The sequence below is a fragment of the Microtus oregoni genome, unplaced genomic scaffold (genome assembly GCF_018167655.1).
Source record: "Microtus oregoni isolate MIOR12 unplaced genomic scaffold, Mior012 000020F_ref0000438, whole genome shotgun sequence".
Lineage (NCBI taxonomy): Eukaryota > Metazoa > Chordata > Mammalia > Rodentia > Cricetidae > Microtus > Microtus oregoni.
In genome coordinates, this window is record NW_024543079.1 from 39,642,413 (window position 1) to 39,659,742 (window position 17,330).

The following is a 17,330-nucleotide window of genomic DNA, read 5'->3' on the forward strand; positions in this document are numbered from 1 at the left end:
CACTAGGTGGCGGGCAGGCTCCACTGGGACACTGAAAAGCACAGTCTGTCCCAGGCACTACCCTGTTCGTCAGAGCTAAAAAGCTGGGTACCCCGCCAGAGCTCAGGGGATCTTGCCAGCCAACGCCACCTCTGACACAGGAGCTCACCCAGAAGTGATTCCCTCCCTTGACACTTTGCCTACTGCCTCACATATAGGGAAACTGAGGTCAGGGAAAGTTTTGGCAAAGGTGGCAGGTTGGATCAGGGCTGAAGGAAGGGAGATGGGTGTCACATGGAGTGCCCCGCCCCTTGTCACTGTGGGCTGATGGTAGCTAAAGCCCTGCCATAGGGAAATGGCCAGCTCCACATGGAAGCCTGTGGCTTCAGGCAGAGGTCCCTTCCAGATGACTTATGCTCTTTTGCACTCAGTCACCCCCACAAGGGGTATGAAATTTGGACTCAGGTCCTTAAACAGGACAGAAGGACATGCTGGGGGTTCCAGGGAAAGCTGAGCAATGAGTAGGGGTGAGTATGAAGTAAGAACCACAGATAAACACGTATAGTTAAAACCCAACCTGTTCTCTCAATTAGCCCAGGTTTCCAGAAACTTCCAGAGGCATCCTGGCCTGCCTCAGCTCCACTCCCTAGCTCTGCAGTGCCCCACACAGACGTGTTAGTACGTACAGCTGTGTTACATGGTCCCACCCATGGCAGAAATTGTGCCCCTGAATCTGAGGAGGGGCCACCACAAGGCACACTGTCGTCACAGGCCACGTCTCAGGAATGGAATCCATGTCCTGTATGCGGAGTTTTCCTGTCCTGACCACCTACTCCCAAATAACCAACATGGAGACTTAAGATTACGCATAAATGATCGGCCGATAGCTCAGGCTTATTGAATGGCTCTTACACCTTAACCCATTTTATTAATCTCTGTGCTGCCCCGAGGCTCATGGTTTTTACCTCTATCCCGTTCTGTGCATCTGACTCATTCTCTGGCTGTTTGGCAACTCCTCTGACTCCATCCTTCTTCATCCCTGCATCCTCCTAGTCTGGTTTTCCCACCTAACCTCCTCCTGCCTAGCCATAGGCTAGTGAGTTCTTTATTAGCCAATGAGAGTAATCCATTGCTCATCCTAAGAGGACCAGCAGATAGTGAGGGGAGGTGACCAGAGCCTCTTGGAGGATCGAGTACTCCTCAAGATCTTGCACACGTTGACTTCTTTAAGAGTTAAAAGCTGCCCTTCTGAATGTTTTATTGCTATTAAAATTGAACCCAGTGCATATGGCAGGTGTTTGCTATGTAGCTGAGCTGCACTTCAGCCCCGCCTCTCTCAGTTAGGGAATGACTATGGGAGCTGTCATACCTTGGAAGGAACTAATAAGCCCCCGTCTGAGCCCTTTCTCCCTTGGCATTGGGTTCTCTACTTGGGAAATCCGGGTAGTGCAAAGTGGCACTCCCAGTGTCTCCCAGGGAGAAAGTGAAAAGGGATTCTGGATGAAGGGCTTCCGCTATCCCAATGTCCTGCTGGCTCAATGATCTCAAGGGCCCTCGGGATCCTGCCTGATGACCTGGGCTTGGGTCAGGCCCAGCTTGGCCAGCTGTGGGGAAAGGCTCAAGATGTCATCTTTCCTTCACTGTAAGACCCACACCTTTGCACAGAGCTGGAAGGCCTTGGTGTGGGAGGCTGCTTCAGTGTGAGATAGTTCAACAGCTGGACCTGAGACTCATCTCAGACACTAGACAGACAGCTTCCCAGCACCTGCTCTGTACGAGGCTGGGCCCTTGAGCCTGAATACCAGAATGAAGAAGAAATGACCTCTGCCCTTGAAGAGATTGCAGATACCAGAAAAGACAGGTCAGGATGTGATGCTGGGAAGAGGGCCAGCAAGGTTGTGTGAGGGTGAAATCCGGATGCCACCATGGGCTAACCTAAACTGAGTCCCATCTTCATCTTAGCTTGCTCTCCTCATTTGTTCACTGGCCTGGTTTGCTTTGGGCTAGCAGTCTAATGGTTGAGAATATGGCGTTTCCTGGTGCCAGGGAAACTCCCAGGAATCCACAAGGATGACCCCAGCTAAGATTCCTAGCCGTAGCAGAGAGGGCGCCTGAACTGGTCATCTCCTTAATCAGATTGGTGACTTCCCTAATTGTCATCATAGAACCTTTATCCAGTAACTGATGGAAGCAGATGCAGAGATCCACAGTCAAGCACTGGGCTGAGCTCCGGGAGAGCAGTTGAAATGAGAGAGGAGGGGTTATATGTGTGGAAGGTGGGGAATCAAGATCACGATGGGGAAACCCACAGAGACAGCTGACCTGAGCTTGTGGGAGCTTGTGGACTCCTGACCAACAGCTAGGGAGCCTGCATGGGACTGACCTCGGCACATGGGTGACAGTTGTGCAGCTTGGTCTGTTTGTGGGGCCCCTAGCAGTGGGACCAGGATCTGTCCCTGGAGCATGAGTTGGCTTCCTAGAACCTATTCCCTATGGTGAGGCACCTTGCTCAGCCTTGATGCATGGGAAGGGAGCTTGTTCCTGCCTCAATGTGATATTGCCAGACTTTGTTGACTCCCATGGGAGGCTTTATCCTTTCTGAGGAGCAGATGGGAGGTAGAAAAGAGGTGGGGAGGGAACAGAAAGAGAGAGGGGAGGGGAAGTTGTAGTTGGTGTGTAAAATAAATTCTAAAAATGTAATAAAAATGAATAAATTGAAGAAAATACAGAGTTTCTCAGAAGAGCCTAGGGTTGCAGGGTGGAAAGTTTTTGTCAGGGACGATCTGTGGCGTCATAACATGAAATTCTACTGTGAAGCAACTGGACATTTCTTTCACGTCATAAATTTACAAATCAGGAAAAGTCACATTTCTGTAATCGGAGGTTTCTCTTTCACCTGCCAGTTCCCAAATAGCCACTCACAAAAGCTTGACCAATACCTCAGGCTTATTATTAACTAGTTCTTACGGTAAAGTTAATCCATATTTCTTATTTATGTTTTGCTACATGGTTTGTGACTTGTTACCTTATATTTTACATGTCTTGTTTCCTCGGCAGCTGGTTGGCATCTCCCAGACTCTGTCCTTCTCCTGTTATCTCTGCTTGGATTTCCTCCCTGTCTCTCTCCTGCCTTGCCACAGGCCAAAGCAGCTTTATTTCTCAACCAATGAGAGCAGCACATATTCATGGCGTACAGAAAGACCATCCCACAGCACATTTATTTTGGGCAATGGCAATCTGTCAAGCATGTGTATAAGCAAACCTGGCTGGGCAGGTGTGCACACAGCCAGGTGGGTACACACTGGGAGTCTGGGGTGCTGCTAGGTCCAGCCTAGAACAGTCCCCTGCGGCCTGTACTTCTGATAAGTCTCAGAAACACAGGACAGCTGGGACTACTGATATTGGCCGGTGAGAAATGGGGCTAAGAACACCCGTGGTGATTTGAAAGCGAATGACTCCCATAGACTCATATATTTGAATGCTTAGTCACCAAGGAGTGGAACTGTTTGAGGATTAGAATGTGTGACCTTGTTGGAATGAGGTGTGTTCCTGGGGAGTGGGCTTGGAGGTTTCAAAAGCACAAGCCAGGCCCATTCTCTCTCTCTCTGTCTCTGTCTGTCTCTGTCTCTGTCTCTGTCTGTCTGTCTGTCTGTCTGTCAGTCTGTCTGTCTGTCTGTCTCTCTGCCTGTGGAACAGAATCTAAAGCTGTCAGCTATCGCTCTAGTGCCACGCTTGCCATGCCTGCCACCATGCTCCCTGCCATGATGATGTCAAACTCTAAACCTCTGAAAGTCTAAACAAGCCCCTGATTCAGTACTTTCCTTCATAAGAGTTATCATGGTCATGGTGTCTCTTCACAGCAATAGAACAGCAACTAAGACACACCCCACAAGGATGTCAGAGGAAAGCAGGTACGGTCGTCACTTTCTGATGCTGAGACAAAATAGCTAACAAGACCAACTTAAGGATGGATTTGCCTTGCCTCACAGGGTATGGCCCTCTGGCTGGGGTGGCTGGAGCCCCAGGCAGCTCATTGTATTCAGTTAGAAAGCAGGGATAGGTGCCAGGTCTCAGCTTGCTTTCCCCTCTTTATTCAGTCCAGGACCCCAATCTACGGAATGATGTCGCCTCAGTTATGACAGGTCTGCGCATCTCAGTTAACCCAGTCTAGGAACTCTCTTACAGGCAGGCCCAGGGATTTGTCTTCCGGATGACTGTAGCCACTTTCAGGTTGGCAATCACCATTAGCCTTCGTGGCGGGCGGGTTGATGGGTGGGGGACAAGGATCACCTTGAATAGGTTTGCAAAGCTCTGGGCTTCCCAGGGAGCCCCTCAGCCCCTACTCGCCAAACTCACAAAACAGGTGGAGCCTTGACTCAAGGTCATTTCTAAACCTGAGTCAGGCCAAAGTGTCCTGCAACCTCATGAATTATTCATTAGACTAAAGCCTGCTTACTTAACCCACAGTCAGGGCTTAACCTAAGCACTTGCCTTTATCGCAGAAGAGAATTGAAAACACTTCTCTTCGTGGAGTAGGCACGCGCTAGAGTGTGAATGGTATACTTGGATCTTTTTATTGATTTTTATTGAGCTCTACATTTTTCTCTGTTCCCCTCCCCTTCAACCCTCTCCCAAGATCCCCATGTTCCCAGTTTTATCTGGACAGCTTTTCCTTTGTCCAGTGGCTCCGGGGAGCCAACTCCATGGAGGCCAAAGACCCTGTCCTAGGCAATTATTGCCCTTCTAATATGAAGACTAGATGAGAAAATGTGAATCAAGAGCTCAGCACAGGCTGGGCATGGTGGCACACACCTGTAATCCCAGTACTCAAGAGGCTGAAGCGGAATCATGTATTGTAAGCCAACCTGAGCTGCATCGCAAGACTCTGTCTCAAACAAAAGCAAAACAACAAAAAGGAGGCACACAGGGAAGGTCCTTGCATCTTCCCTACCTTGGACACACCATGAATTGTGTTGTGGACGTTATAATGTTCTGCACACTGGGTTGGGTGGGGGTGACTATATGGAGAACAGTGGAAAAGTTCTTTATATTATCTATCCATTTAATGAGGATAAAATCAAAAATTACAAGAGAGGCATCAAATGAAAAAAAAAATAACATCAAGCAGTCTTTTTCAAAACTTAATGAGAAACTTAGATTTGCTTCTGTGCTCATACTGCTTCAAGTAAGCTTGTTTGCTTGAACTGACTATAATCACGGACTGAGGCTGCCAGGACATTTCTTGTGGGCATCACCCACAAGAACTGGCAGGTAGCTGCCCGTGATGGTGCACACCTGTAATCCCAGCATTTGGGAGGCTGAGCAAGGGGGATTGCAAGTTTAGAGAGAGGAAGGGAGGGAGGGAGGGAGGGAGGGAGGGAGGGAAAAAGAAAGAGAGGGAGAGAGGAGGGAAGGGAGGGAAGAAGAGGGAGTTACTAAGGGCTGGAGAGATGGCTCTGCAGTTAACAGCTTATACTGCTCTTGCACAGGATCCAGGTTCACTTTTAGCACCCACACTGGGCGTCTTATAATGGCCTGTAACTCCAGCCCCAGGGGATCTAATTCCTTTTTCCGGCCTATTAGGGAGACATATATTCACAAAGAAACACATAAATAACAATAAAAAGTAAATCTAAAAATAACTCAGGGAAAGATAGATTAAAAGAAATCTGTTGATGTTGGGGACAGCAAAGTGCCCCCCCCCCCCCCCCCGCATCAGGCACACACGCCAATCGCAGGGTTATGTACAAGATTGGAAATGTTTGGGAATCAGTAATTTTTAAAGGCAAAGTCTCACACAGCCCCAGGTGGTCTTGAGCTTACACAGCAGTCGTGGCTGACCTTGAATGATTGACACCCACCTCCATTTCCCTGGTTCTGGGATTACAGGCCTGCACCACCACGCCCAGTCTTGGCAGGTGCTGAAGACCTAATGGCTCATACAAGCTAGGTGGACATTAAAATGGCAAACCAACTGTCATAGTTAGCTTCAGCTGTCAAATTTACACAGCCTAGAATCATCTCAAGATGTCAACAGAGGGATTGCCCGGGTCAGGTTAGCCTGTGGCCATACCAGGGAGAGAGCATCTTGATTGGTGATTGAGGCGGGAGGGCCCAGCTCACGAGGCAGGTGGGCCTACTGTTTAAGAATGTTAGCCAAGTGTGAGCCAGCGTGAGAGCCAATAGGGGCCCCCTCCATGGTTTCTGCTCCCTGAACTCCTGACCTTTCTCAGTGATGGACCTGTACCTGGAATTGTGGGATGAAAGAAGCAGCTTCTTTCCTGCACTCACTGCTTTTGGTCCTGGTGTTTGTTTATAACAACAGAAAAGCAAACTGGGACACCCACTCAGCCAAATCCCTAGTCTCTGCATTTGGAACTGTAGGCGGGTGTGACAGCTGAGAGTGACTGTCAGCTGAGCAGGGTTTAGAATCACCCAGGAAACAAACCACTGAGAGTGTCCGCATGTAAGGGCTTTGCCGGGGACTGCTGGAGGAGAGGGGGAAGCCCACCCTGCTTGTGAGCAGTGTCATTCCATGTCCTGGGGTCCAGGACTGAATACAAAGAAAAAGGCAAGCTGAGCCTCAGCCTTCACTTCTCTCTGCTTGCTGACTGAGGACGCCGTGTGAGCAGCCACCTCACACTCCTGCTCTTGGGCCTTCCCCACCAGGATGGAAGAAACTCAAACCAAAATCAACTCATCTTTCCATAAGCTGCTTGTGTCGGGTGTTTGGCCACAGCAACAGGGAAGGCAACTGATGGGAAGGTGTTGTTGTGTTGGAGACCTGGGGACAGACCATCATACAAGCCTGGGGCTGTCTGTCTTGGGCCATCTACCTACAGGGATAGCATAGTCCCAGTCCATGGCAAAAACAAATGCTTACCCAACAGAGTTGGCTGAGTTAGAGCATGTAACAGAACCCAAAGAGATGGGAGGTTTTCATAATTCTTTGCCTCTTGGCCCAAGGAAGAGTTTGTCCCCTGGAAAATGCTTCTGTCAGCCCACAGGAGGTCAGAGATCTCTGTAATATGTTGAAACTCAGAGTCATCTGATAATTTTGGCTCAAATCTGAATTCTTCCAGCCCTGTGTTCATTCCTTAGCTGACCCTAAGAACATAAAAGCCTGCTAGCATTCTAGAAAGTCCCGTGCAGGATTTTGAGTAGAGAGGAGCTTGGGAATTGCATCCCAAGTGCGATGAGGGAAGGAAGTAAAAAGATGGAAGTCCAGGCAATAAATAGAGGGAGTCTCAGAATTCTCTCTGCAGAGGTTGCAGGCCATGGGGCGAAGATCTTAACAAAATTCCCTCAAATTCCGGAGAGACTACATCAGAGCCAAGAGGCTAGGATGAAGTTCACCCTAGGTCATTGTTATCTCTAGGGGAAAAAAAGTTGAGCATATAGAATTTCAGGTAATTTTCTTTCCAAACTGTTATACCTCAAACTGCCATCAGGAGGCCACAGCTCCCCTTTGTTCAGGCAGTACTAGGGCCTCAACGTATTCTACAAGAAAACCAAACGGCCCAAGTGGCTCCTGTGCATCTGCACACAGGGCTCAGATCTTCTGCACCATCCATGTTTGCTGTTGTACTATTCATGGCTGCAAGAGAGTGGAACGAGCGGCAATGTCCGTCGACGGAAGGATGGATGACGAAAATCAGTCATATATAAAAACCAACTTTACTTGGCAGTCAAGAAAAACGGAACTATGAAATTTGCAGGAAAGTGGTTGGAACTGGAAAGAACTAGATTGTCAGGTGACCCTCAAATGGACAAGCCCTTGGTTCTCTCTCCTATGCGAAGCCTGACTTTCAATGTGTGTCTGCATGTAATAGGAGATAGAAGAGTAGGTGTGGACCATGCGAATGGTTAGGAGACTGGGAGAGGCGGATGATGGGTGCTGGGGGGAGGCAAAGGTCCCATGTGACAGAGAGGAGTAAGGGGGCTATTGATACATGGGAGGCGTGGAAACGCAGGGAGGATGGGAAGAAGTGGGAGAAGAAACGATATAACAAATTTTGTTTGAAAGTGCAGCAATGAAACTTATCTCTTTGTAAGCTAATGAGCAAGTTTTTAACCAAAAAATAAAACCAAGTGTTTTCCCTCTGTGTTTGGGACTTCAATAGATCTGATTCTTGAGATGCATCCTGCAGGGATTTCTGCTCTTGAGGAGCTGGGTTTCCCATGCAGGCATGATTCCTCAGTGACAGACACATCTCTAGGGAAAGCCTCTAGAGAAGCCTCTGAGGGTGGTTCTCATCTGCCCACCAGATACGGCTATAGAAGCAGAGCTAGGATTATAGCTACACAGTTTTGAGACCCTGAAAATGGGCTCTGAGTCTTCCTCCCTCTTCTTTTTCTTTGCAGTGTGGGGGATTGAACCCATGGCCTCATGAATGCTGGGCAAGCACTCTCTCACTAAGCTATACCACTACACTCCTTTATGAGACATGGTCTTGCTACGTTTTCCAGGAAGGCCTTGAACCCATGATCCTTCTGCTTAGTCTCCTGAGCATCTGGGATTATAGGATCGAGCTACCAACTGCCAGCTTGCTGGCATCTTGACCCTGGATATACCCTCCATATATGGTTCTGCCTGACAGCTTGCTTTCATTTGGAACTTAAAGTAACAAAGGATTCTAGCTGGGCAGTGATGGCACATGCACGCCTTTAATCCCAGTACTCAGGAAGCAGAGGCAGGTGGATCTCTGTGAGTTCGAGGCTAGTCTGGTCTACAAGAGCTAGTTCCAGAACAGGCTCCAAAGCTACAGAGAAACCCTGTCTTGAAAAACTGAAAAACCAAAAAGGGGTGGGGGGCTCTGCCTCTTGTCTCAACGGATGCTTTACACTTTACAAAACAATTGGCACTGTGAGTAGGATGGTGTGGTCGTGTCAACTGACTTGCACGATGCCGTCAGGGACTGCTCTTGGCTCCTAACTGGGTCCAGACCGCTGTGAAGGAGCTGGAGAAAGACTCCAGCAAGACCATGTGGTATAGTGGTATAGCTTAGTGATAGAGTGCTTGCCTAATATTCATGAGGCCATGGGTTCAATTCCCCACACTGCAAAGAAAAAGAAGAGGGAGGAGGACTCAGAGCCCATTTTCAGGGTCTCAAAACTGTGTAGCTATAATCCTAGCTCTGCTTCCATAGCCATATCTGGTGGGCAGATGAGAACCACCCTCAGAGGCTTCTCTAGAGGCTTTCCCTAGGAATATGTCTGTCACTGAGTTTGTTTGCCAGCTACTGGTTTGGTCAATGATTTCTAAGTCTTTCCTCATACACATTTCACCAGCATGGGACTATCCAAAGTGAGCAGCACTGATTGGTTAAACCCAAGACCACTTGGGGGTTGGGCACCTCAGGCCCATTCTCAAGGCGCTTTCTGAGCCAGGCAGGCATTCAGGTATGCTTCTAAGGTCGTGCTTCTGCGACTACCTGGAGCAGAACCCTGAGTGCTCCTTCCAGGGCTCTCCCCAGAAGACATTGTTATCCTGGAGGGCAACAAAATGGTACCTGATCCTCTTGTCCTTGTTGTTATGCATGGGAGCTGGCAGCCTGCTGTGACCTTCCTTTCTGTTCCCAGGCATGGCGTGACTGTCCTGCAGAGAACAGAACAAGAGCTTCCATTAGTCAGAAGGAGAAAGAACAGAAATGGCTTCAGGCCCAGGGGTACCTCCTAAAATGAGCTGGGGAGCAGGTGTGTGGGAGAGGCCAGGATGTCCTGTAACAGAGGCTTTGTCCATGCAGGGGGTATATTTCTCCCCTGAGATAAAGAGCACAAACCACATAAGGGCAATATGAGCCCCAGGGTGCTATAAGCCCTGTTAATGCCAACATCATTGTCCACATCTTTGTTTTTTATATGTGTATGTGTGTATATACATGGTATGTAGGTGTGGAATGTATGTGTGCATGCATGTGTATAAGTATGCGCCCAAGTATGCATATACAGAGGCTCAAAAATTCAACCCCCGGTGTCTTTTTTTATTGTTCTCTCAGCCTCATTGTTTTGAGACAGGGTCTCTCACTGAATGTGGAACTCACCATTTCAGGTAGACTGGCTGGCAAGGAAACCCCTAGGAGTCACATGTCTCTGCCCGCCCCCAACATTAGGGTTACTGTGCACGCTGCCACTCTGACAGGAGTGCTTGGGACACACACTTCCTCAGCAAGCACTTTACCCCCTGACCCATGTCCCCACAGCCTGAAGTTTACTTGTGCCAGGCACAAAGGGTACTCAACACATTTAATCTTGTTAACCCACAAATGGCATATGGGAGAGGAATTACTGTCAGATAAAGAAGCTGAGACATCAAGTAATTTGTGTAAGTGGTACCGTGAATTAATAACCATCAGAGACTTGAGTTCACCTAGTAGCCTGAGGGGGCTTGAGGGTCTCTATGAATATCTGTTTTGAACTCAACGTGGTGCAGAGAGAAAGGGCAGTAGCTCTGAGAAAACACAGGGATGGTCTGCTTGGTGCCTAAAAAGACAATTACTGCTTGTGGGGAGAAAGTCTAAGACAAGAGGCTCATAACCATGTATGGCCTAAAGGAATCCAAGAAACCAAAGAGCAAGGTGTGCTTGCCAGGTGGGGCCTCTGGGACCTAGGAATGCCTGCCTCCAGCTCCACCCCACCTCAGGTTTACAGCCAGTTCTGTTAACCATGTCTCCTGTGCCACAGAGGTCAGGACTGTGGGGATGGGAAAAAGATATTATCTCTGCAGCAAGGTCTGCTTCTCACATCCGTCCAGTCCTGCAGCAGGCAAGAACTCTCGGGCAAGATGAAGGGACCACCAAGGTCAGCAGGCTGCAACTGGGGAATGCCTTCCTCTGAATGTTATAACTGAGAGAGAGAGGGACAGACAGACAAGCAGAGATAGGAAATACACATGGGGACTGCAGAGATGGCAAGGGCAGGTACCTGTTTTCACGAAGGAGCTGAGTTCCAGTCCCCGTATCCTGGGCAAGCTGCTCACAATCACCTGCACCCGTAGCTCCAGAGGACAGGACCCGCTCTTCTAGTCTCCTTGGCCACCTGCATTCAAGTCACTCATTTGTCTTCTTTCTTTCTTTTGTTTTTTTGAAAGAGAGTCTTTCTCTGTAGGCTAGGTTGGCCTTGATTCTCCTGCCTCAGTCTCCCAAATGCTAGGACTGTACCAGGTTCAGCTCAATATAATGGATTATGCTTTATGTTGAGGTGTACAACTAAATTCTTCTTTTCACTTCCCAAAGATGTACTCCTGGGGCCAGTCAGATAAAGCTGTTTACAGGCAAGCCTAAAGACCTGAGTTCGATTCCCAGGACCCACATGGTAGAAAGAGAGAAACAACTACAAACACACAAGTGAGGGGGGGAATACACATGCACAGGCACACACATGCATGAACACACAATAAATAAAAATGTAACATTCTTCTTTGGCATGGAGTAGGAGGGACTCGTGAGCTTCCACCCCTAACCGAAGACGGTTTTCTTTAAGCATATGGCTGGGTCTTGGTAGACCAGACACTGTCCAGTGGGTGATCCCATGCCTCAGAATATCTGAGCAGCACACATGGGAGTTGATAGGTTGTTTTAAAGAACAAAAAGCTGAAAGGGGCAGGAAGTGGAGACGAATCTGAAGGGAATTAGGTAGGGGAGTTGTGGGTAAACATGACCGAAATATATTGTATAAAATCCTAAAACAAGTATTTTCAAAAATTTTCAAGATTTACTTCTTTTGAAAAAAGGCTTTCCTATATCCCACTGAACTGCCTCAAGGATGCTCACTGCCTTCTTCCATTTTCAGCATGGTGGTCCCAGTCTGGGCACAGACTTCCTATATCTTGTGACTGTTCTATATTGATAGATTGGACCCAGGGTCTACATAAGAAGCAAATGATTGTGTAGGATGAGGGGGGCAGGAGAACGGGGAGCTGATATATCTCAAGGAACCTGGTAAGGCCAGGATATTAGACTCTGTTTTGCTTTGTTTTTTGAGGAGTTTTGGGAGAGGTGGTTATTTGGGAAGGTGCTGGGTTCTAGGGTGTTGATAGAGAAGGAGGGAACGAACGGGTCTAAGTCACCCCTGTGACACACTAACCAGGTCTTCACGCAGGCAAGCTCCCCAGACAGGTTGGGCTGGTCAACTGAAGGGCTACTGCCACCTTCCTGGGCTGGGTTTGTTTCTTACACACCCCTGAGAGTGTGTACACCTCGCTCTGGGAGCCTTCCCCACCATCCAGGTAGGGCGGTGGCGAGGTCCTTCCCTTCCTTTCAGGGATCAGCTACTCTGAATCATAGGCCAACACCCTGGGGCAGACAAAAACTGTTCCTTCCTCTTAGTCAGCCCTACACAGGACCAAGCATACAACATTTTGTGTCAAAGGTGGTAGGTTCAGGGATCCAACAGAGCTCAGCTGTGAGCCTGGGCTTGCCCCAAAGCTGGGGATTTTCTCCCTACTTGCCCTTCTGTCAGGGTTCCCTGGTTTTGAGTAAGCGCCCATTTCTGAAACCTTGGGCTAGGTCCCCAGTCAAGCATCCACATTCCATGCTCTCTGCAGCAGGCTGCCAGCTTGGCTTGCCTGAGGCTTCACTGTGCTTTCTGATCTCAGGGCGTTTCTGGGACCTCTGTGCTGGAACCATCTGTTTCTCCATCCCTTCCATGCTTCTTTTTCTTTTTTCTTTTACTTCTTTCTTTACCCCCTCATTCCCATTCCTTCTTTCCTTTACTTAAGATAAAGCTTCAGATAGGCCAAATTGACCTCAAACTCAATACGCCTGTGAATGATATAGGATGACCTTGAACTCCTGTTCCTTCAGCCTCTGCCTTCAGAGTGCTGGGATTAAAGGCATGTGTTATTGTACTTAGTTTATACAGTGTTGGGGATTGAACCCAGGCTTTTGTGCACGCTAGCTAAGCATCCTACTGAGTTGCTGAGCTACATCCAGTGTGGGGTGCAGGGGTCCTGGGAAATGAACTCAGGACTTCATGCATGCTAGCCAAATGCCCGACCACCTGAGCTACATCTCCAGCACCCCTACTACCCTCCCAGTGTCTTTAGTTCTATTCCAAGTACCTCAGCATTGACCAGCCATTTCAGGGGCTGAAGAAGCACTGACACTCAACCCCTCTCTGCTCCCTCAGAGGAGCCCACATTGGCCTTGGTAAGGACCTCAAAACTTACCCACATGGAAGGCGTAACGTGTGACCTCATCATCGTCACCACCCCATTTCCCACAGGCACCTCCCTACCCAACCTGGCTCTCTGGGTTACGATAGCCTGAATATGGCACTTGAGGAATTTGAGGCTGTTAGAATGGGCACGTCACTCCATGGGTTTAAAAGGTCAAAGAAGTACTTGCATTCACCTCTGCATGAGCTAAAGAAAACAATCTATAGAAATAAGTATAGTTGCTCCCATTTGAAAGAATCAGGGAATGTTGGTCAAATGCTCTTTTTCTATTTCTCTAAGTGAAGATCTGTTTCTTTCTCACAGGGAAGCTAAGAAGAATCCATGGCTGGGGAGTGTCCTCTGCCTGTCAGTGGCAGGATATCCAGAGGTTTCTCCTTTCTTCCCAGTCCTTCATGAAGGAGTCAGTTCCTGTGTGTGCCCCACTACCCCAAATCCTGGGATGGAGTAGCAGTTGGAGGTAGCCTCAAGCAGAAATGTGAGTTTGAGAAAAAAATAAAATCCAAGGTTATTCCAGATGAACCTGCTAAATTTTAACATTTACCCAGAAAGAGTCTCAAACTCGGAGAACGTGCTAAGCCACAAAGGTGATCTGAGGGCTGTGGCAAATGTTCCCTCAGCGAAAGGGGCCCCAACACCAAGAGGATCAAGCTCAGCCCGTCCAGCCCCAGACCTGCTTGGCCTGCATTCCTAGGACTCACAGGCCCAGACTTGGTGTGAGACTCTTGAGGTGCTGACCAACTTTGGCTGCCCAGCAGAGAGGATGGGCTGAGGGGATGGGCTCTGTCTAGGTGAGGAGGAAGTGAAGCCGCTCCTCTTGCGGCTGAATAGATAGTGGAGACGCTCATGCATGGGTCTGACCTCTCCTCCCAGCCCTGGTGCTTTCCTGCTCTGCCCTAAAGTCTCCTGCTGCCAACAGGATTAAAGTCTTTCTACCTCCACATTCTCTAGGTACCACGCCCTGTCCTTTCTCCTTCTCCAGGGCTCACCCGATTCAGTAAGTCCTCACGGGCTCACCCCCTCTGGCAGCATCCGTTTTCCAGAACTTAGGGCTTCTCCCTGATCCATGAAGCCTGGGATTCCTGTGGCTGGATGTGTTCTGCCTACTCCCTCCCAGTGTCACCCCATCTCCTCTCATGAGCTTTGTGCCCTGTAATATAAGGTATGGCACTGTTCCATCCACAATAGATGGCCAGAGGCCTATGGCATTTGGCTCCCATGTGAAGAAGGAGGTCTTTCCCCTATTTGGTAAGCTGTGGCCTACCAACTAAAGGGTACTTCCTTCCTAGGCCCTGCTAATTGATGCTCTTGGGGCTCCCTGCTCTCTGAACCCCACACTAAATACTACTACACTGTGTGTGTCTGACTGATAACTTGTCCTGCACCCTATAACGAACTTAAAAAGGCATGGGTCTACCTTGCTCCATGGACTCTCATTGGGCAGCATCAAAAGATTTTGAACTGAAGAGATATTGAAGGTGGGGCCAGTATTAGTTTGTTCTTCTACCTTAAGGGAAGGCCCAGAGATTCCTTCACAGAGTAGTCAAAAACAAGGCTCTCCCTGTGCAGGCTACCCTCAACTCAACCTTATGATTGAAGGACTGGTTGGGGTGCTACCTGTGCCATCTGCTATGATCTGAGTGCTTATCCCCCCTCCCTTCATGTACATGTTGAAGCTTCATCCCCAATTTGATAGTAACAGGAGGTGAGGCCCGAACTAATTCGGACACCACCCTTCATGGTTTACTCTACAGTGACCAGGAAGTGCTCTGTGCTGACCCAACCCAAAGAAGGACGCAGTCGGGTATCTGTCAGCTTGTATGGCATGTCCCTTTTGAATGCTCTTCTTCAAGAGAGCGGGGACTTTTCTCCACTCACTCTCCACCCTCCCTGCTGATTCTGAGTCACCCAGACAACGCCAGCCGCTGCCTTAGGAGCCTGCTCATGGTCTCCTCGGTGTTGGAGGACCATCTCTCTCTGGCGCTAGAAAAACATGGGTATAGAAGTGGATAGACAAAGGAAAAACGCCAATGCCAACTGTGCTGAAGCCCTTTGTCCTTGGGGGCTGTAGAGCATTCAGTACCCCCCGAATCCCTCCAAGGAAAACCTTCTAAGAACCAGCCACCACTTCCTGTCTTCAAATTGTGGATCTAGTGCAGCAGCCATAGTCACAGAGCCTTCCAGATGCAAGAAGCTAAGTTTCCCATTGTGTAGCCTGGGCATCTTATCACACTCTCTGAGCCTTGGTGCTAGGGTGATGCCAAACAAAATGGCTCTGGATATCATGAAACATCATCTCGGCTAAGTGTCTACTGACCACAGCGTTTTGTAATATCAGCTCCCCTAACCTGCAAAGCTCAGGTCGTTGTGATAGTCATTAAGCCATCGACCCAGCAGGGTCCCTCAGCCTTCATGCTATGCAGGGATACCTGTAGCTGTGGGCAACTGGTGAGAAATAAAATCCCTTGGAGTGAGGGCCTACCCAAGGTAGCCATCTACTCTCAGGCCAGCAAACAGCTTCTCTCTCCATAGTGGGCATGTTGACCTACCAACTTCCATGAGCTCCTAGATGGAAAATAAAAGGTCCATAGCCCCATTGATGAGCTGGGATGCCTCAGGGAACAAGCGCCCAGGGTCATGTCTGAGATAACCAAGACTGAATTTGGGAGGCCGGGATGGTCTTTGGGGAGTATTGATGAGGTCTTAATCAAGTACCTAAAACTTTACAGGCGAGTATCAGTCAGACCCACAGCTACCACTCAGCGTGGACGCAAACAGCTAGCTGCCTAACCTTCTAAGCCTATGACGCCATCAGTAAACTGGAACTTACCTTTCTCGAAACCCCGAAACCAAATTGTAGCTGCTATTGTTTGTTGGTAGTTTCTGCTGCCCGGATATTTCCCTGAACATGGCCCTCTCCCCAAACCTGTTCCTTCCCGACCTCTACACAAGCAGGAGGTGACCTCCTTCTGACTCATGCTACATAACCATCTAACGTCTCGGTTTCTGCTTTGGAGAATTCTGTCCTAGGCCACGACGTAGTTAGACAAAAGCCCCAAACCACTCTAGATATGAGATGCTTGTTGTACCGCTCAGAAGGCTTGAGGGTACTGCAGCCAATTGTTGATTAGAGCTAATTTTCCGTATCTTTCTAGAACCTTAGCAATGGCCCTGGGTTTTTATAAATAGGAAGTACCTGGATCATCAGCAAGTAGCCAAGTGCAGCCTAGAAAACCTCTGCTCTGGTGAATACAAGTCCAGCCTCGCTCGGGGAACTGGGCACCCGTACCCCCTCTCATGCTCACCTCCTTCACACTGTAACCTCATTGTCTTCGCCTCACGGTTATCACCAGGGACTCTAAGTTTTCAGACTGCAGGACGGGTTATTCAGCACAGATCTTAAAGGGTCCAAGGATAAGAATATAAAAATGCAGATTCCAAAAATAAGAATGTAGAAATAAAGAAATGGAAAGTTGTAAGCCTAAGAGAATGAGAGCAGACTGTCAACAGCTTTCTCAGCAGCTTGAGGATTAACTATTAACAGTGGGTTACTCCACTTTACAACCCATAGTTCTATTTACAAGGCCAAAGCATCTTTCTGCAAACTGAGAGCTAACCTATGGATATGAGCTGAGTCAACTTTACGGATATGAGCTGAGTCAGCTTTTAGGAGATGGATATATGACCTCTGGGTCATGCATTATCCCTGCTATGTGAAACTGGCAGCATCGAAGAGGAGATCACAGGGCTTCAGTAAACACCCCCTAAAAATACCAGGGAAGAGAATAGATTAAGTGCAAACACTAGTTTAACTGAAAAACTCCCTTAATGGAGATTGTAAAGTAAGGCAATCTGCATCTGAATTTTACCTTGAGATTGTAAAAATTCCTTTGTTCAGACCTAATGCTTGGTGCCCCTACTATAAAAAGGTGGGTTCAGAAACCGGCCTTGGCCACAAGCTTAACAAAATCCATCTCTGGCTGTGGTCTCAGCTAACTGATAAGCTTTTTGTGCCCCATGGAGATTCTATTTATTTATTTACTCATTTATTTATTTATTTATTTATTTTTACCTTTTCCTAGATTCTGGTTTCTGGAATAAAGTTTGCTTCTGGTTTATTAGACTTTGGTGGTCTGTCCCCATCTTTACAAGACCCCCCCCCAACCCAACAGATCTA